This window comes from Rhea pennata, chromosome 1, assembly GCF_028389875.1.
Source record: "Rhea pennata isolate bPtePen1 chromosome 1, bPtePen1.pri, whole genome shotgun sequence".
NCBI classification, from domain to species: Eukaryota; Metazoa; Chordata; class Aves; order Rheiformes; family Rheidae; genus Rhea; species Rhea pennata.
In genome coordinates this window covers 112953371-112975111 of record NC_084663.1, presented here as the reverse complement: position 1 = coordinate 112975111, position 21741 = coordinate 112953371, and the positions used below count along the sequence as shown (strand labels likewise).

At 36.2% G+C, this 21741-nt stretch overlaps 1 long non-coding RNA gene across 6 annotated transcripts in view; it reads right to left on the bottom strand.

Moving 5' to 3' along the window:
• Positions 1-21741, bottom strand: part of LOC134138856 (uncharacterized) — a 155374-nt gene that overhangs the window by 82393 nt on the left and 51240 nt on the right. For all 6 annotated transcript variants that reach the window (XR_009958035.1, XR_009958031.1, XR_009958034.1 and 3 more), the window contains one exon: positions 12557-12656. This is a non-coding gene — a long non-coding RNA (uncharacterized LOC134138856). The remainder of the gene's footprint in view (positions 1-12556; positions 12657-21741) is intronic.

The window sequence follows — 21741 nt, the reverse complement described above, 5'->3', positions numbered from 1 at the left end:
AATACATTACAAATGTGTATCTTCTACTGTCAACAAAAATATTCTTATTTTCTTTGTAAGGTAAAATACTTCATGTCTACAGCTTGTTCTCACTATACTAATAGATTCTCATTTTTTTTTTTAATTAAGGAAACAAACAGTTTTATATAACAGAAGAGAAATCAAAAGTGTCAGGGTTTTAAATGACTCTTCCCATTAAAATGACTAACAGACTGCTCAAATGGGGATGAGTAAAGGTGTTGCTTAGTTATTCAATTTACTATATATAAATGTGTCTCCAGCTCCAAGAGACTTGGCCATTCCTTCTAGGTCAGTCAGGTGAGTATTACTTTTTATTCGTGCAGAGGCACAGAGGCTTCTTGGAACAAGGCGTGAGGGAAAATGAGTGAGACTGAGACAGCTCCTGGTGGAGGCTGTTGAATGTGTTCCCACACTATACCTCTGCCTCATGAACAGGAACCTGAAGCTGTGGAACAGCTCACTGAATAAATACCGGAATGTCTGAGTAAAAAATGATAGGATAAGGGACTGTGTGGAGAAGGAATAAAAGAAACAGCAGGCAGTCTGAATCAGTTGTGCGTGCTCAGTAAGAGTATAGTTTCTCAATTCACTCCTTCCTAGGAGATGTGATTTTAAGATTTCATCAGACAACAAAAAGATCTGAGCTTACACCAAACTAAACATACTTATAAATGTCATAAGTTAACTTTGCTGTTATCCATATCAGCATGAGTCTAAGTTAATAAGCAATCTAGAGAGAAGGTGAGAAAAGCAATCAGAATATTAGAAATTTTGAGAAGACTATTTTTGCAAGGAATTTTCATCACCAAAATAGTACAAAATGAAATTTTGATTCATAATTAAATATAAGCTTTTGAGGGCTACAGGTCTTAGGGGAGGATAAGCCATGAAAGCAATACAGTAAACACAAGACCTTATTAGTACTTTTTCACATGCAGGATATCTTTGTTACTAAAAAATACTAGCTTAATCTTTTGCTTTTGAATAATATCTAGTTTCTCTGACTAGCAGACAGACTTCTGTCAATCCAGTTGTAATTCTATGCAATGAAAGTTGTATGGGTTGTTTGCATTCTGGCATTTCTTTGTGTTTCATCATAGTTACCTTCATCCTTCCATCTGAAATAGATGAAGCAGGGAAATCAACTTTTTGTTTTATATTTAAGTAAGAAACAGATCAAACAAAGACCAGCAAGTTCAGATCACTTTACAGTTCTTAATGTTTTTTCCCAACTGTAATTTCAGTAAACTTCAGCAGTGTGAAAAAACATATTCCTTCAAAACATACAGCAACCTGAATTACATATTTGCACATTTTCACCTTATCTTCTGGACTAAAGTGTCCCTGTTAGAAGACACTTGAACTTTTAATTCATAAGACATAATGATTATTAATGAATCATTTCTATTTCCATTATTGTAAAGATGTTCATAATACATTCTTCGCTTTAAGAGTGTTTGATAAACTAGCTTATAATTTTTGTCTTTCCTTTTTAATTATTCCATGCAGTGAATAGATGTCCAACAATTGTATCTCTGCAGTTCAAAAATTTATTGGGGCTTTTATGGATATTAATGTCAATATTTTAATTTACTTTCCATTGTCCTAATGGTCCAGATGAATCTAATTATTAATAATTTATTTTAAGTAAATTTTTTTCCACCCTAAAATTTGTTCCAGTTAAAAATTTTATATAGACAAACAAAACTTTTCTGCTAAGTATTGGCAAGTAATAAAGAAATCTATAAGCTATGTTGCGTAAAAGTCTGATAATAGTCACTTGTTCAGATGGGAAACTGTATAGAATAAACTGAAGACCAATGAGTACTGAACATCAAAGGATTTAAGCTCACACATGCTTCAAAAAGATCTTCCAAAATGGTAATAGAGAACAGAAAGAACTGAAATTGCTAATACTGAAGGGGGAATGTTCTGTCTGCTTGAGAGTACAAAATAGCTGCTTTTAGCCTTTTATCTAAGATAATTTCCACATGAAGGAGCCTTAAAGAGGGGTCGATAGTCAGACAATAATTTCTTCAGGGAAGATCTATCTACCATCATTATATTGTATCAATGTCATGTGAAACAACAACAAAAGGCTTTTTTCCCTTCCATTAAAACATACATCAGTTTTAAGCTAAGCAAAAATTTTCATCACTCAAGTAGTTCATCATCTCAGATAAGTCATTTCAGAATATTAACCATTTACTTTTAACCACTAGCATAAAGAAGGTCTAACCTGAGAATCACTGTAATCATTGTAATTAAATGGAAGTGTAGAAACAGAAAATTTAAACTCAAAAAGAGACGTAGAGAAATAGAAAAGATGAATGAAAGAAAAAGGATCACATAGCCTAAGGTCCATCAAGGAGATAATATTGTCACTTTCATCAAGGCATTTAGAAACATAGGAGAAGATATGTGGCTTCTATGAAGAAATCAAATATTAGGATTAGCCTTATGGGAAAAAAATCATAGATTAAGAATTTACTCTTCAATGCTCTTTTTGAATTAGAAATGGATAAGACATATTTATTTATTTATTTTTATTTTTTTGCCTCAATCTCAAAAGAGAATAAAAGGGAGGTCCTTTTTTTCAAAAGATGATGCGGAAGCACAGTGAGAAACTTTATTTGGAAAGTGGAGAAGGAAAGGAATGGGAAAAGGAGACTCTGAGTCCAAAGGGTTGACATTTCAGGAAAAAAAAAAATCTCTTTAAAATGTGGATCCTTTTCTCTTCTCTATTTTATTTTTTAATTCCCTGACATAAGTCCGTGTGTAGGGAAAGAAGCGAGTGAAGGAACAAACAGAAGAGAAGGCAGAGGAAAGAGGGACAGAGTTGCATCTTAGAACTGCTTTAACTGATTACTGATAGGAAGATGAGGGTAAACACAGTTAGGAAATACACTTGTCTATGTGTAAAATACGTTCAGGAAGCTGTTTTCACGGACTATAAAGTGAATAGTTCTTTTTAATTTTTTTATTGGATAAATTCATCCATGTATATTTTTGTGAACTCTTCTGTATTTCACATCATATAGCAATTTTAAAGTAAAAGTTTTGAACATTTTAAATACTTCATTCCTGGTTTTAGAGGTCAAACAGTATAGATATCTATTCTTGAATGTTGTATAGAATTCTTTATCCAGTATTTCTGGGTTAATCATTTCTTCTCTATGAGGCCCTTTCGTTACAATTACTTGCATTATGGTCTATTACTCATTAATGTGAACTCCTAATTTACTTCTATGTTCATCAAAGATGTTAGGCCAGCTGTCCAACAGTACCTTTCATCTTCTACTTGACTCCTTTTCTCACTTGCACAATGGTGATATTAATACAATACCCCCAGAGAGATCTCTAAAGTTTAAAAATATGACTGGAAAGAGAGTTGAATTCCTCAAAGGAGTGCTATAGGTATATATAGTAGTATTTTATTTTGAAGGTACCAGTCACTTTGAACCAAAATTATTCTTGACCTTTTTTTTTTTTTACTTTTAAAGATTCAGATGGCACTTTTGCCTTTGTTTCTTTTGTTCTTTATGTCCATTGGGCTCAGTGAACCTCACAGAAAGAGACCTTTGAGATAAGCTTTTTTACTAGATGATTAAAAACAATGTGAGAGTTGGAGCTATTATTCAAATCCCCTCCAAAAAATCATTAGTTTACAATTTATCAGATTGTTCCATTTTAAATCCACCTGCTACACAAAAAGTATAATATGCTTGGTGAACTTCTAAATCAAGAACTGATCTCAAATCAGCATATGCTACCTTTTTTTTCCTAACGACCCCCAAATTTGCAGTGTTCAGGAAACATTTATCTTTTGATGTTGTATAGCTCATGTGAGAGCTTCTGCTTTCTTTTGTTTTCTCATTAGAATAGTCCTCTAAATAAAATAAATTTTGTATCATTGTCAGGTATTTTCAAGACCATGTCATGGGCTTTATGAGGAGTCAGTGAGAAAAGTCTCTCATACTTTTCTTGGAACGCCCCAGTGAAATCAATAGGATTTTACTCAGGAAAAGAATTCACCATTTCTTATAAGATGCCACTACAGAATCAGGGTAACAACACATACCACACATTTAACCCTACTAGTCTAATTACTCACTCCATTCTAGCAGTTCCCTCAAGGTTTTGGGGCAGAAAAAAAAAAAGAAAAAACATAAAACAGCCTCAGATTTCATTAAAAAAGACACAAGGTACCTAATTTGATATTTGCATAGACATCCCTGTAAGGTTAGGGAAATTTAACATAGTATTTTTTGACGGCACATCTGTTCATTTTGAAAGTACTCTGTGAGCTGCAACAACATGAATTGACATTATACCATGCTGATCATTTATTTTTTGAAGTATTACAGCTCTACTTAGCAGTATGCAATCTGTTCACTTCACTTTTCTTGTTATACAGAGAGGTGGAGGAGATATCTGAATGAAGATTTATGATGATCTTGTTCCTCATGCACTGTCTTTATCCATTTTCACGCCATCATAAAATGAGTCAATGGCAGTGACAAGCCTGTTCGAATTTTTAGATGAAAAGATTTACAGCATGTCAATTAAAAAATTTATGCTAGTCAGTATTTTTGCATGACCCTGTTATTTTGAAAGCATTAAAATTTTTGGTTTGAATAATATGAAATGATTGGGTCAACTGAAGTAAAGTCATTCAATAGTATATGTATATTTTACACATATCTAAGGCTTTAAAGGAAGAACAGGAATGACAGGTAGTGAAGGCGTCTGATATTCCACTGAAATACTATAACTCAATAAATAAGCAGTACTATTGCTTCTTGGCTCAAGAGTCATAGCTCAAATGTCATTTAAGGACTTGCCACTTGTTAATTCATTGTTAAGAGAAAAATGGTCTCTTCTGTCTATCCTTTTTTTTTTTTTTTCTCCTGAACAAAAAGAAAATTTTAATCACAAAGCACTCCTTAAAATGGTGAGATATAACCCTCATACTGGGACACTAATGGCTGCTTGAGTCTGTTACACATGAACACCTGCTGCCTCTGCATTTTTTTCAAGAATGGTAGAAAATAAGCCTAGCCAATGGAAATAGAATACTGATGGGAAAAAAAAATTACAATTGTTAGCAATGTTTATTTGCAGGTACTTGGAAAATTACATGCTTTTAGTGAGCTACTTGAGATAATAACGGCTCACAATTCAAAATGTTTTTTACTGGATGAAATATGTACTTTAATAGACATCAGTTTTATCAGAATGGTTTATAAAAACATGGATCAACAGTGCTCTGAGTTATTGTAGGAATTCAACATCATTATGTCTACACAAGCATGGAGTGGTGACTGCCCAGCAAAAGGAGGAAATGTAGCAGCAGAAGTCCAAGAATGGTGAGGAGAGAAGCATTTGGGGTGGATGAAAGGAATGCACAGAGATGGTCACAGATTTCAAGGACTGGTGGCTAAAAGGCCTACTCTAAAAAAAAGATTGTTCCCAGCAACTGTATCTTGGCAGGATCTTCACTTCCCCTGTAAAGCTCAAGGGCAAAGTACAATCTTTTGCTAAACTTTTTGTTTCTTGTTTTTCTTCTGCATTTTTCTTAAAGGTGTTAACATTACTGAGACATTAAATTTCAGTAGACGTATGTTTGACTGTGTACAGAAAAACAGGTGAGCAGCCCATGAATCTGCTGCAGGCTATGAAGTCCAGCCTCCATCTAGGATTCCTATACTCCAGGAAAAGGCATGGTCTAGAGCACTGAATCTGGCATTGTCCCCATGGGGTCCAAGGTCTGATACGGTAACTAGCCTTTTTCCACTCTAAGTTGGACTAAAACAAAACTAACAACAGACTGGAGACTAAAGAAGAATTCCCAGAAGTCATGTCATGACAGACTGCACCACCTAATTATTACACCGTTGTATCTCCTAACATTAAAACTGAATAAAAATATTTCTTTTCTCCGTGGTAATTTTCATATATTTTGCCAAAGTATTTCTTTGCGAGTGAAAGTTTTTTGGCATCTGAACTGCCAGATATTTTTTGATAAAAAATAGACAGCCCTCCACTGCCCTTGTAGATTTTTGTATGTTTGACAGATAAATCCAGTTATTTTATTCTCATGGGCCCCAGAAGATCTGTTCCAAAGCTACTGTTAAAAACCAGCTATCAGAATATTTTGGTTGACTTAGATCCTTGACTTCTAAGCTTGAAGTCTCAGTTGCACCTACAATTCAAATTATTTCTCATCTTGCAGTGCTAATATTTGTACTTATTCTGCAATGTTTCATTTTAGTTCTCTTTCTGATAAATGTAGGATCTCTTAACCCTGCAAGGCAAAATCTGAATTTCCTTTATAGAGGAAAAAAGTAGAAGCTAGACTCTTGGTCACATGTATGTCAGCTTTAGATCCTAAGAATGCTAAAAATGGCAAAGGGGAACTTGTCGTGAGTAAATAGATCTTCTCTGAATTGCAGTGACCCTGATGCTTAGGGAAGGTTGAGACAAAATCAGTCAATATCTTCTGTGGACACCCTAGCTGCAGAAGAACTGTATCCCTTCTCTAAAGAAGCAGTTTTCTTTCAAAGTTACTCTGGTGCTTATACGGTCCAAGCAGAGGGCACCTGTGACTTGACAGGGCGTGACCTTCAGGTACTGTATGAGAATACCTATAGCTTTTACACTGTGGTTCTCCAAGTACTTTCTCTTTGGTTTGCAAATACATGCTCAGTGAATAAGACTTAGGATCAAAGGATCAACATATCTTTATTGAATAGGGCCTGTTACCTCCTCCCCTCAAGCGCTCAGCTATGTTGTCATTCTTTTATGCGGTAGGTACTTGTGCTAGTTAAAAACAAAACAAAACAAAACAAAAAAAATGCTACTAAGAAAATTTTAATATTACATGTTTTCATCTTAACTATTTTAGATACATACAGAGATATTTTTGAATGTTATCCTGCTGTGTACCACATTGCCACAATAATTTGTCATAGTGTCCAGCTTAGAACTCATTTTTCCTTCCCTTGTTACTTGAATAAAGTAAAAATTGGTGAACATTTACTACAACAGAAATTGAAGAAGTCAGACTCTGGAAAGACACTGAAGGCTTTTGCAGTAATACATCAGTGTTATGTATAGCTTCCATTTGCTATGTGGAACATTTCTGAAGCTTACAGATACATAAACATCATAAATATCTTTCCGCCATTGAATGATCTGCACAAGAAGGGAATGACTATCCTCTTTAATCTTACATATCCTGATAAGAAATCTGAGCCTTAAAGTGTCAGATATTGTACCAACAGGCAGTTTGACATAAATTCCAGGAAAGAAGACAGGTGATCTTCATGATATTACTCTGATCACTCAGAGTAGATGAGACTGGTATAGAGGAAACAAAAAGGAATTGAATCGGAGAGGAAGAAACACTCAGAGGAACAAGGTTGGGGAACAGGACTGCCCGACTCCCACAAGCCTGGCATGACGTCAAAAATCCTAAACTGTAAGATGCTGCAAGGAGACTGGACCACCCACAAGGTATTAGTGAAAGCTGTTAGACACACAAAAAAACATGAGGAGATAGAAGGAACACACTGAGAGCATGCTGAGACAGCCTGCTTCTTCCAAAAACAGTGAGGGAGGGAAAGTAGACAGGCTGAGGCAAATTCGCAAAACCATGCAAAGAATACTGAAAAACAGAAGTGCAGATAAGGAGAAATATACATATAGAGACTGTTGTTCTTTGCTCTTTCTGCTGTTTACTCTGGATGAAAGCATGAATATACAATCACTGGCTCTGCAGTTCCTGTTTCTGTGTCAGTACAATTAAAGGTACCATTAAAGGTTCCTGCAGAGAGATACTCACGAATGACAAATGCAGTGTAGCAGATCATATTAAGTTTACAGGAAACAGAGATTCAGCCTTGAATTACTATAAAACTGGTTTAATTGCATAATCCTCCATAATCCATCTGCATCAGATGAGAGAATTCAGGAATTTCAATAAAAAAAAAATATCCAAAATGAAAGAAACATAATAATGGATGTATAATGGGAGCTGATGGCCAACTATCAGGACAGTCTCCATTCCTCATTAACATTTCTGTACAGTATAGGAGTTAAAAGAGTTTTCAACAGGAAATCACAGGCTATGCCACATCACCCCTCTCCAGCTCCATCAAAAGACCTTACAGTTCTCCACCACTTAGCCCAAGTATTGGGAAGCATAATGAAGCAGTGCTCTAGAAATATGTTGCCTACAAAGGACTAAGTAGAAATTTCCTACACATGTATAGATTTTTTCAAATGAGGTGAAACAAATAAGGATTTTGAAAAGTTGCCTATATCTACCCATATTTCCATCAAACCCAATGAGTTTTAATTGTGCAGTGTTCTGATCCTTCTTGTCAAGAGTCACAAAGTTACTCAGGTGGGAAGGGACCCTGGAAGGTCCAACCTCCTGATAAGAGCAGGGTCAACTTTTAAGATGAGACAAAGTTGCTCAGAGCTTGAAAACCTCCACAAAAACCTCCACTCTGTGAGGCCTGCACAACCTCTCCAGGTAGCCTTTTCAAACACTTGACTGTCCTCAGGGTGGAAAAACTTCTCCTTGTATTCAGTCAAAACCTCCTCTGTTTCAATTTGTGTGTGTTATGTTTTGTCCTTCCACCACATGTCTCTGTGAGGTAATTATCTCAGTCTTCCTGACACCCTCTTTTGGGGAATGGGCAGGTGGCTCTTGGGCTCCCTGAGGCCATTACTTCTCCTAGATAAACAAGTCCAGCTTCTCCAGCTTTTCCTCACAGGCAGGTTACCCAGCCCCCCATCTTGATAATCCGTTGCTGAATTCCTCTCAGTTTATCAATATCTCTCTTGTATTGCATTCTGGAAACATTTGCCCTATGGACTACACTTTTATAATGGAATTATAACACATGTGAGAAGTTATGTAGCAAAATTAGTACTGCCAAGTAACAAAAGTTTATTGAGAGACTTTAAGAGGTTGGAATTTTTCTTGAAATTCAAATTCAGTATTTATAAGGTTTATAATCACAAAACCCCTCCTTTTTATTTCAACTAGTTCTAAATCATCTTGCTTCACAGTTAAGAATATGATCTAAGTATACTATAGAGACTGGGGAGTCAGAAGACAAGCATTTTTCTTAAATTCTATTAATAGTTTTATCGGAAATTTTTAATTTGGATGATAAATTGAATTGATTTATGATTTCTGAGTATTTGAAAGTGATAGCAGTGTGCAGGTTTTGGTTTAAACCAAAGCACACTGGTGTCAATGGACTTGGATTTAAACTTATAGAGTACACAGCTGGTAAAACGATGGTTGAAACAAACTCTCATCACACTTGGAGAAGACAGAACTATACATAAATTAATAGTTATGCCAAATAGCACTCACCCTTAAATCCAATTGTATCATCAGTATTATTTCTTTTAGACCTTATTAGCAATATTTTAATAGATTTGCTTATGTATTTGCTGTTAAACACTATCATACAGCTGAAGTGTGAACATATGGCCAGAAGAGGTTTAGTCAGCAAAGATAACAATGACACTTTGTGTTCTTAGAATTTGATTGAATACATTACCTCCAGTTATTCTATTTTCAGTTTAAAGAGGAAATATCCAAATCAAAACAAGTTTAGCTTTCAAAGCTAATATCTGATGATGATTTTCGTTTTTGTCCGTTGTTCAAGTTTGACCCTTGAAATGCGCAATTACATGTGACAGCTACAAATTATATATGCAGTTGCTGTCTCCTAAGCTGATCTAAAGTTTATCTTCTTACCAGATCCAGATCCCCCTCAAACACAGATGACTTTAAGCCAGGGTTCCTGTTTACTAATAAAGTTATATTATTTCTGTGAGAGATAGCATAAAGTGGGTGTTCTAATTGATAAGTCCAACGGTCCAATGCTACAAACAGCACATTTTTGATTGTGCTGACCTTAGAACCCTCACACTCTGTCTGTCTGTCTCTCTCTCTCACACACACACATCATATACAGTTTTCCCCAGAGAAGAAGATGCCCCTTACATAATAGATATTAGCCACAGTTTGGGAACCAATTCAGAAAACACTTGCCTAACATTTCTAGGATAGCCAGCTCCTCTGATATTAACGGCACAACCCAAGAACATACACATGGGAGTATTTTCAAGACTGTGTGTTGCTGAAAAGCACTTGGAGGAGGAAATAGAAGCAAGTCAGAATGTAATCCAGCCATTTTGGGGGATTACCACCTTTACAGAGCTATGCTTTAATAAATCATGTTCAAGTGAAATAAACAGTGTGTTTGGAGGGAGCAAGGGAAAGATTTTGTTGGCATCTGTGATCATAACACATTGAAAAGAGGCCATAAATACTCTTTTTTTTAAAAAAGGCCCAATTTGCTCATTTTCTATATCAGTACTGTCTTAATACAATTAACTCCTCCCTACAGTAATATAAAATGAGTCTCACTGAGGCTCAGCCCTCTAACTCTAACTTAATTGTAACTTCATACTTTGTGCTATCCCAGAAATTCTCCTTGGTACATCACTGTAACTGCTGATCTATGCAGGCTGTAACAGGACTAGACCCTAGAAACTTTTTTGGTTTTGTTTTTTTCCATTCAGCTCACTGGAATGTCAAACACACCATGATGCATGTTCTCTTTGAGACTAGGCATCTCTACATTTCACAAAATAGTAAATGAATAGTGCTTTTACAGTAATTTCTACTTCTCTTCTAGGACTACTGGCTTCAGAAACATCTTATTGCTATTCTAACTTTTGATAAGTGTGAATTTAGAAGCTAAAACAAAGGTAAAAATATACTAAGAAGTGCTAGAGAGACTTTAAATGCTAACCTTTTCACTAACATTTTTCTCTCCCAGAAGAACTTTCATGATTCATCATGAAGCCTACTGGGTCATTTTTTACAGCAGAGGTGCGGAGATCTTGGTGAGATCAAAGGAGCAGCTATTGTCCTTTCAGAAAATAACTAAAAGTTCATGATCAAGGATTCCTCAGTTATGTCAACGCCTTCTGAAAGGTTTTAGTACTATTTGCTGTAATTTGTTTAACTTCTTTTTTTCCCTCCCATCTTGCAGAGAAAGGAGAGTTTTGCCAAGTATTCAAAGTGAACAAATGGTATTTTTTTTCCACAATTACATTACAAATAAAGGCTAAATATTAGCTTTTCTCTCTCCGTATTTGAGTATATATGTTGAGTATATATGTATACATATGTTTGTATATGTCAAGCTTAAAATTTTTAAATACATACCTAACAGTAGAGGGGACATCATATTATATGAAAAATAAATAAATACATGCATTTGTAGAATGTGCAATTAAAAACCTATTTAAATTATAATAAAGATGTTTCTGCTGCATCTATTACAGTAATTTATAAAATTCTGCAACAGAAAAAACCTAGACACCATGGGAAAAGCTGACTTTCCATTTATCTTATTTTTTCTAATTGAAATAGTTCTGAAACAATGGCTTTCTGGATAGTAGCTGGCAGTCAAGATAGCCTTCTCTCCCAGGAAATTGCAGTACTTCTAATTAACATGTTTTCAAAAACCAGACTGTTGACAGTGAGCTGCAAGAGCAGAAAAAGGTTGCTAGGTATCTGCACTCACAAGACCTGAATTTTTTATTATTTGGGAGAGAATATATTGGAAAGGTTTCAAGGCAGGCAACTCTACTAAGAAATTTATTCTTCGATGACTGAAAAATATTAATTCAAATCTTTTTAATGAACTAATGAGTCATGTAAAACACCTTATTTTTTAGCAAGATCATTTTGTAATCAAACACTGTACATTTAATTGGTTAATATTTGAGCTGCACTTTGTACATGAAAAAATGATCACTAGTAAAACAACACAGATGATAGAATGCTAGATAAAGGACAGAGTTGAAATATTATTTTCTTCCAGTTTTCTCATGGTTGCTCAATTACAACATCTTCTGCTGACATGTTTTATGCCTAGCCTCTGCCTAAGACAATGTCTATAAGAAGTTCTATAAATATGCTTCTATACAAATAGAAATACACATTTCTTTATCAGCCTATTGATTCTTTTTGTGTACATGTAAACATAGTAACAAACAGTGGAATTTTTATTATATGTTAACATTTCAAAGACATCTAAAGAGCATATCAAGTTTGTAAAATAAGCCAAGACATTTTCAGGATTTGAAAAATCACAGATATAAATATGAATGAGATGCAGGTTCATTTTCTTTGTTAAAGCTACATCTTGAAATAGCAACCTGTTCATGCATATTATATACCCTTCATGCATATTCATTTGTTCTCTTCAGGATCCTTCATGCAGGATAGTATGCCAGAAATGCCCTCCCCTTTTTGAAATGACTCTATAAGCGTTTATGTTTCATAGCTGTTATGAAATTATATATTGAAAAAATCAGGATCTTAGCAGGTAAGAGAGACAAAACATACCACTCTATTGATGAAAAAAAGCCCTGTACAGCATTGTTCAACCAGTGAAAATAATGAATTTTGGTAAAAACTACTTACATCAGAATGCGAGAATAGCCCAGTTAAGCCAGTGAAATAGTAATGAGATGAGTCCAGCTAAACTATTATTCTTTTTCCTTTTTCTCTTGGGATTGAAAAGCTGCAAAAGCATAGGAAAGAAGATATGAGGGCAGGGCAAGATTACAGAGAAACTCCCCTTCCCCCATTTCATACTCTCCATATCTTAGATAATCCATAATAATTCACTTCAAATTGTGCTGGTGAATAATTCACCCCAGTTAGGACTATTCTGTGGTAATTGGCCTAAAACCTTTGAATCACTTATTTCTACTTGTCTAGAAATAAGATTTAACTGGGTAGCATTGTATTGTTATATTTTATCATACTATTATGATGAGAAGTCTAAGAACAAAAAGTTTAACTAGTATTAACCTTGTGCACAGAGAACAGAAATTGTACCGGACGGTTAAGTTTTTCCCCAGTTCATTAGTGGAGCAGTGTGTTCCTTGAGCAATTCATCTTACTTCTCAAATAGTGTGTATATAAAGAGTCCAAATTTGCCCCAGCTTCACACATCATGAGAGATATAAGTAAACATTATTGAACTGATAGGCAGTCATTGTGTTCTGGCGGATGAGACTTTGAACACGGAATCATGAAGACCTGTTTCTAATTTCTGAGATGGGATAATTATATTTACTTTCTTCATGATGAATGTTCTGCTCCTTTGAGATGCTGAGCACCCTCCAGCTCCAGTGAAGTAAACAAAATGCAGATGTGACCCTCCATGTTAATTCATCCCCTTGTGTTTGCTGTGGGCATGATGCATGCTTTTTTCAGCTCTAACTAGACTAGAATAATAATTATCATCATTCTATTATCCCTATGTTATAAATTAAGAAAATCTTGCTTTGCAGTGAAGAAGCTCTGCAGATTTCAGCATATAAAGAGGAAATGAATTGGAAGAGACCAAAGATGCAGAACTCTTGTCAAACGTGTCTGAATTGATAGAAGTTGTGAACTACAGCTGCTAATCCAATGAACCAGATGGTATCAATTGTCAAACCAGGTGCAGGAAATAGGGTTGTTAGCCCTCCTGCAAATCAATTAGATCAGCATGAAAAATCTGTAAATGAACTTCCCACCAAACAAACAAATAGTAGCAAAAACTGTCTCGGGTGCTCAGCTGAGTCATGATTGGTCCTTTTGCAAGTGACAGCTGCCATTAAATCTCTTTATTTCTTTTATGAATAAATTTAACAAAATTTAATTTTCAAGTGTTAATGCATCATTGGAAACTGCCTGATCCAACACCTTTCTTTGTATGAATCCATGCTAATTGGAAGCATCAGAAAGCATGAAGTGTGTCACTAAGCTTACACCAGTTACTATCGCGTACATGTCAGCAGGCCTTATATATTCCCTTAGACAAGCAAGTTTTTATTTCACTTATGAAAAATCATTCCCAAAATGATGCTTCTAAAAAATACAGGGTAATGTTAGTTAAACTGTTATTGGCTGTTGCTTTGTGTTTTTAATGAAAATTGATTTGCCATTTTCCTGAAATGATACATGATACGCAGCAGGCTTCACGAGATACTGTGAAGATTGGTGGGCTGCTAGAACTGGTGTGAGAACATATGAGCTTGTTTGGCAGAGATTTAAGGGCAATTCTGGGGAAGTGGGAAGAGGGGAACTGATGGATTAGATTAGAGCACATCCTCTATTGTGTGGTATCCTAATTCTGACAGGTAGAAGCACAAGATGTTTCAACAAACTGTCCAAAAATACTCATAAATGACCTGTCTTAGAAGGAATCTCTTCTTAACTATGCTCTATAAACAGCTTTCTCATCAAATATGGAGCAGAAATCTTCACATATTTTATTTTTATCATACCTAATATAACCAATTGTTATCATTATCTGTATAATGAACTTCCTACTCTCAACTTTTTTCCTTTTTTTTTTTTTTTTCGTGTAAGAGAAGACAAAAACAAACACTCATGTTGCACTCTGGATTGGGATTAAAGTAGATTTAAGTGATTCATAATCAATCTAATTTTCTTTCTATAAAGCACTTCTAGAAGAAAGAAAGGAAAAAGAGAGGAGGAGAGATGCACTAAGTGAAGTTTCTCTACATTTAAATCCTCTTACAAAATATGAACCATGACCAGGTTAGAATAAAAGACAGTATTCCCATTAAACTTGTTTTCTCTGACTAAAAATTAACTGGGAACTTTAAAAGGTGCAGCAATCAGGATAAATGTATACAAATCTGAAGGTTGTACAGATTAGGTTATCTAAGAAGAAAACATCAGAAGAGCTGAGAGTATGAAGTCAGAATATGTACCTTACAATTTGTGTTGCATGGGAATAAATTGAAAAAAAAAAAAAAAAAAAAAAAAAAAAAAACTACCAGGAAAGCTGAACTATCTAAGACAATTATGACAATTTGTACCAATCTTAAAGCTTCCCTAATGAATAGTTGTTCTGTTTTTCTGAAGATCTCTATTATCAGGCACCCCTGAACTCAAGAATCTTGGACCAAAATAAGCCTGAACCAAACACTTATTATTTTAAAATTTTCGTGCTGCTTAAAACATTGATTAAAAGTATGATTTTTAAGTGCTCATCCTGCATACTATCCCCCCAAATTAGCAAAAGTACATTGTTCCAGGAAAATTGCCTATCAGGTATCAACCGAAACAACATCAAAGCCCCAGACAAAAACAGAGCTAAATCAGATCACTCAGCTATTTAGAGGAAAATATTCCACTGAATAACAGATAAGGCAAATGTAACATATTACTTTTTCCATAGGCTTAATTATAAAGGAATTATAATGCATTTACAAGTGTGTATATATATATATATTTAAAAAAAAAGTGTATAATTTCCAAGGATTCATTTTACTGGAAAATTCAATATACAAATGACAATAACTGCAGTGTAAATTCAATATAGCAAATATAACTGGATTTTAATACGAAAACCTTCATCAAAGGAGTAATAATATGAAATTCAATCAAAAAGTTAACCTTCTGGTTACGAGCACTTTTGATTGTTTAAGCTTTGGGCAGACACATACACATGAACTTTTCTACTGCAACAGTTTTAAATGTGCAGATGATGCTATAATGTCACAATCTCACTGAAAAGCAATGCAAACTACTATACTTACAAAATGATAATTTCCAATACAGCAATGTTCTTTTTACCTTAAAACCTTTAGAATTTTGCTGCTATTTCAGTCAAGTCTCTGAAAGCCTTTTTTATGGTTTACATAAAGCAAATTTTCCATTTATTTTTGAGGTATGAATTATTAATTAAGGTATCTACATATTGGAGGATATTAAGCAAGACTGGTCTCCTGAGATGTGTATATATAAGGAAGAAATGTCACCTTTAATATTTTCTTTAATTTAATAAACTGTCACCAAATGAAATATTAGATTCCTCTGCGTTAAAGACAGTATTATTCAAAATATTTATAAGAACGAGGGTATTTCTATACTATATCTAATGATGGCTTAACACAAAAATACATGAGTAATAATGAGATCACAAATTAGAACTCAGAGCAACATTTGCTCTTTGCTGATGTTACATCAGAAATCTTTTTCTGGGCAAAAGAGAACACACCATATATGTATGAATTTATCATGAATTTCAGTTAGTGTTTCAGCAGTCTAATAGTCCAAATTATCCAGAAAAACCTCACTGATGATACCCTTACAATTATTATACAAAAGCTTTTTACTACCTACCTTTTTCCCGGGTGTTACGCTCACCCTTCCAAAATCCCTCTAGGTCTCAGGGTTGACAGTTTCAGTTGCAAAACTTCCTCCAGAAGAACTGGGGCTGGGGGGTACCACTGGGAGCAGCTGGTGCCCTGAGGCCTTCACCAGGAGGAATGTGATATCCATAGTAGAGTGTCTTCCTCAGCAGTCTTGAGGTCTACTTGGAGCAATTTTTATGTTTTCTTATCCCTGCTTGCCCCCTTCGCCCTGCTGCCAGCTAAGGGGTAAATGCTGCCCTCCAGCCCCAGACCTGGAGGCTGTTTGCTGGGCAGGGACTGCCTGGGGCTATTGCACCCTTCCCCAGTGGCATTCACCTCATCTAAGGTTTAAGTCCAAAAGACATAATGAGTATGTATTGTATTGACTATAATTGGATATGTTCTAGAGCTACAAGGAAACTAGACCCCTCTTAAATTTTCCCCAGGCTAAACTAACACAGAGCAGTTCCTTCCCATTTCAGACTCATAACTTGAGTTGATTACTGAATGCATTAATTTAGTGACTGAATAAATTGAACCAATTGATTTATTGATTCAATCTTAAATGTGCCCATTATTTGATCATTGTACTGTTCATCTTTAATTAGCTAATAAAACTGTAACACATTAGCTTAGAAATATGTCTTGCTGAGTGAATATTTGCTTGCTTATGCTTTTTTTTAATAAAATCTATAAAGGGCTCATAGAACTGATTTATTCTGCTAAGTTTCAGTATGTGCCACAAACTCTCAGGCCACAAATAACTTTATTATAGGCAGGTTTTGAGCAGTTGGCCTTCCTTCCTTCTAAAGACAGAAGTAGAGATGGAAGAGAGCATGCCCTGTCTTTTAGATACCTTTGCCCTAACGTGGAGTCAAAAGCAGAGCTGGGCTCTTACAGCTGACGTGAATGGGACATGAAAAGGGCAAGTCAAAAAAAGGGGGGGGGGGGAGGGTGAGGGGAGGAGGAAAGAAATGGCTCATATTAGTCAAATGTTCTGTGTATTTTAAGTATCGGACTCAAAGCTCCAGATGAAAGAGCACTTCCAGTCACCTAAGAATCAGATCTCCATGTAGGACAGTGTGGTGAAATAGATCTCAACCATTAAAATGTCACCCTCAGAGGAAGAGAAAAACGAGACTGAATTTTACATAATAGGCTGGTTCTACAGAAAGTGGTAAACTTGAGAACTTCTGCATGAACTGACTCTTTCTCTTCTTGAAATAACACGCCATCTCTAAACCATAAACTGTGTTCTCTTCTTTCTACTGAAGTGGAAATTACAGTTTCTTTTCTCCTAATCAGTACCACAATATTCAGAAGCAAGAAGGGTTATGAAGCTGCAAATAGTTGCTATGACACTAAGCTGAGTGATAAATTTCCAGGGTTTGGGGAGTTTTGTATTATTTGCCTAGATTCTACTCAATACAAAATGTGTAAGTGGTCTGGAAAGCAGGGATCACACCTCAAGCTCATCTCCTCCCAGTGTAACCGCCCAGGAGTAATTATAGAAACATGCTATAAAGTATGATTCTTTCAGTCTTTTTTGAGATTTGCAGTGTCATGTCTTCAACAAAAGAGTGCTCACAGGACACGGGGAACCTAGAGAGAAAAACAGGCTCCTTTTCCAGGTACAGCTTCAAAGGAATGCAACAGCAATGTTTTGCATTCAGCCCAGTATACTCAGAGCATACCTACTGGATTAGGACCGCCTAAGTAATGCTCTGCATAATTTCTGGGTCTCATTAGGCCCAAACAAGCTGCAGCCGCCTCAGCCTGGTTCAATCTGGAACATATATACAATGTTTAAAAACAGGTTTTTTTAAGGTCAGATAGACTAATGCATTTTCAACGTTAGGCAGATACTGGATTTTTTTTTTTTAACTGCCATTTTGGAAAAGCCAGTGTAGGCACCTCCTAGTTTCCTACCACAAGCATGCAAACTTCTTTTAAAAGGCTCTGTGTTCTTTCCATCCTCATCCACTTCAGCTCACTTTCTGTCTTTGCAGCATTGTGTCAGATCTAAGAAGATATGAACCTGGCCAATACTGCAGTCTCTTCATTTTGTGCAAATGATTTCCCACACTCCCATAAAAGGGTATCCCTGAATTTGAGTGAGCCTGAATAAAGTGTTCATTTGACAAAAAAGGAAATGAAGACTCTAGTCCTGACCTAGGATAGAACCGTTTGCGTATTTCAGAAAAGGTTGTTGGATGCTATCATGCTGGAATAAGGGACCACAAATCTGTGGCCCACCTCTCCCACTGGGCACTATAACCTGCTGATTAGAGGCAGAAGTGGGTTTAGTGGCTGGGGCTGGCTCTTGTCTCCCCTCTCCTGGAGAGCAACACAAAGCCACAGTGCTGTCCTTTTCACTATCTGATTTTCAAATAAAAGCTGCCAAGATTGCTGAAGTCAGGAGATCAGAGGACTGCAAAGTTTACTTCAAAATGCCTCCCAGTTTAAGTCTCCACATGTAGTGACTCTCAGTCAGGCAGTCTGATTCTCAGCTTGATAAGGATGGAAAGATGGTGGCAGCTGTGGGCATACTCCTTTGCAGGCCTTCACTGACCAAAAAGAAAAAAAAGAAAAAGAGGACTTTCAGAGATGGTCCTCTGTCTCTTTAAATTATTATAGAGGTCTGTAGACATGCTGGGTAGTTAAAAACAGTAGAAAAGATGACACAAGTAAGGGAAAGGGAAAGGAGGACCTTCTTGGAAAGAAACAGAAGATAAGGTAGGGCTAAAGAGTGGAAGATTCATCTGGAGATGGGAAAATACCAGACTATAAGGGAGTTTTACAAAGAGTACCTATATGCTGTTGCACATCTCAATTCAGACTAGGGAAATATCAGAGCAAGCTACATACTCCCTATTTGTGCTTTTTTTCCCATCATAGATGTGGCAACTGAGATGACAAAGGGCTTTACGACAGTGTCCTTTCCAAAACAATCAAAATTTGGGCTTAATTTTTACGTATTTCCAAATGAGAAAACCTGAATCTCTAACAAAGAAACACTCATTCTAGATTACTGTGTCTTCATTTTTGTAAAATTTTAGCTCAGCTCGCTAAACTAAGTCTTATCGATACCAGAATTCTGCAGCTTATTAGCTATTACTTTGCACATGCATCCTCTTTTCTCCCCCAGAGGAAAAGCAAAATAACCCAGCAGCTATACATACACACACACACACACACACACACACACACACACACACACACACACACAGAGACACACAAGAAATAGAACTGAAGAAACAAAACAATTAACTAGATGGGAAAAAGACATATTTTTGCAGCAAAGTGGCACTCTGGTGATTTTTTGAATGAATAAGTAACATGGATGTTTCAGAGAGTGTGGCAGCCATTACTAATACCTGTCTGCCCCAGAATGACAATTTCATAGCTCCAGCCAAGTTGATGTCCCCCTTGAGAGTCTGTGCTGGAGCATTCCACTCAAATGCTATTGGGTTTTTCCTCTCAAAATAATAATACTGCAAAGGAAGCTTAAATATTAATAAAAATCACAAGAAAGCCAGAGTCTCATATGCTCATTGTATTAAAGAGCCCTTTGAGAAACCAATAACTATATTTTTCCAAACACAGGAAATAATGAATGTGATTAGATGTGTAGTCAGCTTTATTGCTTTTTTTGTAGTACTAGAGAAAAGTGATTTCTGAATGAAATGAAAGAAAAAAAACCTGTGAGAACATACAACAGGTGGTAACAATAAATTTGGGAGTCTGTTAGCCAGTGGATAATGGATTTCTGTTCTGTGACAGCAGTAAGAAAACAGGTTGCATTTTCTTACCAGCATTTTTTCATTTTCCTACACCTTCTATTGCAACAAATCCTTAATAACATAATTGTTCAATAGATATTTCTTTCAGTTAAGGTCAATGAACTTAATCCATTATCAATATAAATCACTATAGCTCTAATGAAGTCACAAGTTCTATACTGGTTGAAACCAACTGCTGTTCTCAGGAACTAAATATTTCACAGAACCACAGAGTCAAAGAATCACAGAATGGTTGAGGTTGGAAGAGATCTCCAGAGGTCATCTAGTCCAAGCCCAATGCTCAAGCAGGGTCACCTAAAGCACGTTAGACAGGATTGTATCCAGACAGCTTTTGAGTATCTCCAAGGGAGGAGACTCCACAACCCTTCTGGGCAACCTGTTCCAGTGCTCTGTCACCCCCACAGTAAAGAAGTTTTTCCTCATATTTAGGTGGAGCTTCCTGTGGTTCAGTTTGTGCCGATTGCCTCTTGTCCTATCATTAGGCACCACTGAGAAAAGTCTGGCCCCATCTTCTCAACACCTTCCCTTACGGTATTTGTAGACATTGATAAGATCCCCCCTCAGTCTTCTCTTCTCCAGGCCAAAGAGGCTCAGCTCTTGCAGCCTTTTCCCATAAAAGAATGCCCCAGTCCTCTGATCATCCTTGTAGTCCTACACTGGACTCTCTCCAGTAGCACCATGTCTCTCTTGTACTGAGTAAACCAGAACTGGATGCAGTACTCCAGATGGGGCCTCGCCAGGACTGAGCGACAGGATCACTTCCCTCGATCTGCTGGCAAAATTCTTCCTAATGCACCCCACACCTTCTTGGCCACAAGGACACACTGGCTAATGATCTTGTTGTCCACCAGAACTCCCAGGTCCTTCTCTGCAGAGCTGCTCTTCAGTGGGTCAGCTCTCCGCCTGTATTGGTGCATGAGGTTATTTCTTCCTAGGTGCAGGACTCTGCACTTGCCTTTGTTGAACTTCTTGAGGTTCCTGTCTGCCCAGTTCTTCAGCCTGTCCAGGTCTCTCTGAATGGCAGCATAGCCCTCAGGTGTGTCACCCAACTTCTAGTTTGGTATCATCAGCTGACTTGCTGTGGAGGCACTCTGTCACTTCATCTAGGTCATTGATGAAGAGGTTGAACAAGACTGGACCCAATACTGACCCCTGGGGGAGGCCACTAGCTTTTAAGTATTTAAATAATTCGTTCTGTTTATTTCATACTTGTTCATCATTATCTTGGAAGTAAAATTTCAAATAAAACAATGAAATCAGAAATGAAATTGCCACTAAATTTTTTTCTCATATGCAAACATACACTTCTGTTTTGAGAGTATTAATCAGATATACAAGACTACATACACTATAGCTCCAGGAGAAAGAAAAAAAAAGGAAAAAAAAAGTTTTTCTAGTAAGTTACTGGGCCAATTAATTGCTAATATAAACCTGGATGTGGCAGTCAGGGCAGAGTCAGTTTAGCTACCTAAAAAAGAAATTTGCTAGAAGTATCATCAACAGGAAAACCACATGATAAAAACTTACATAAAGTGTAAATTAAGTTTCTTAAGCTATCTGCTGTTATCTAGATCCTCACAGGATAGATAGAACCAAAAGATGAAATAAAGATAACAATGATTGCAAGAATATTAATAAGAGA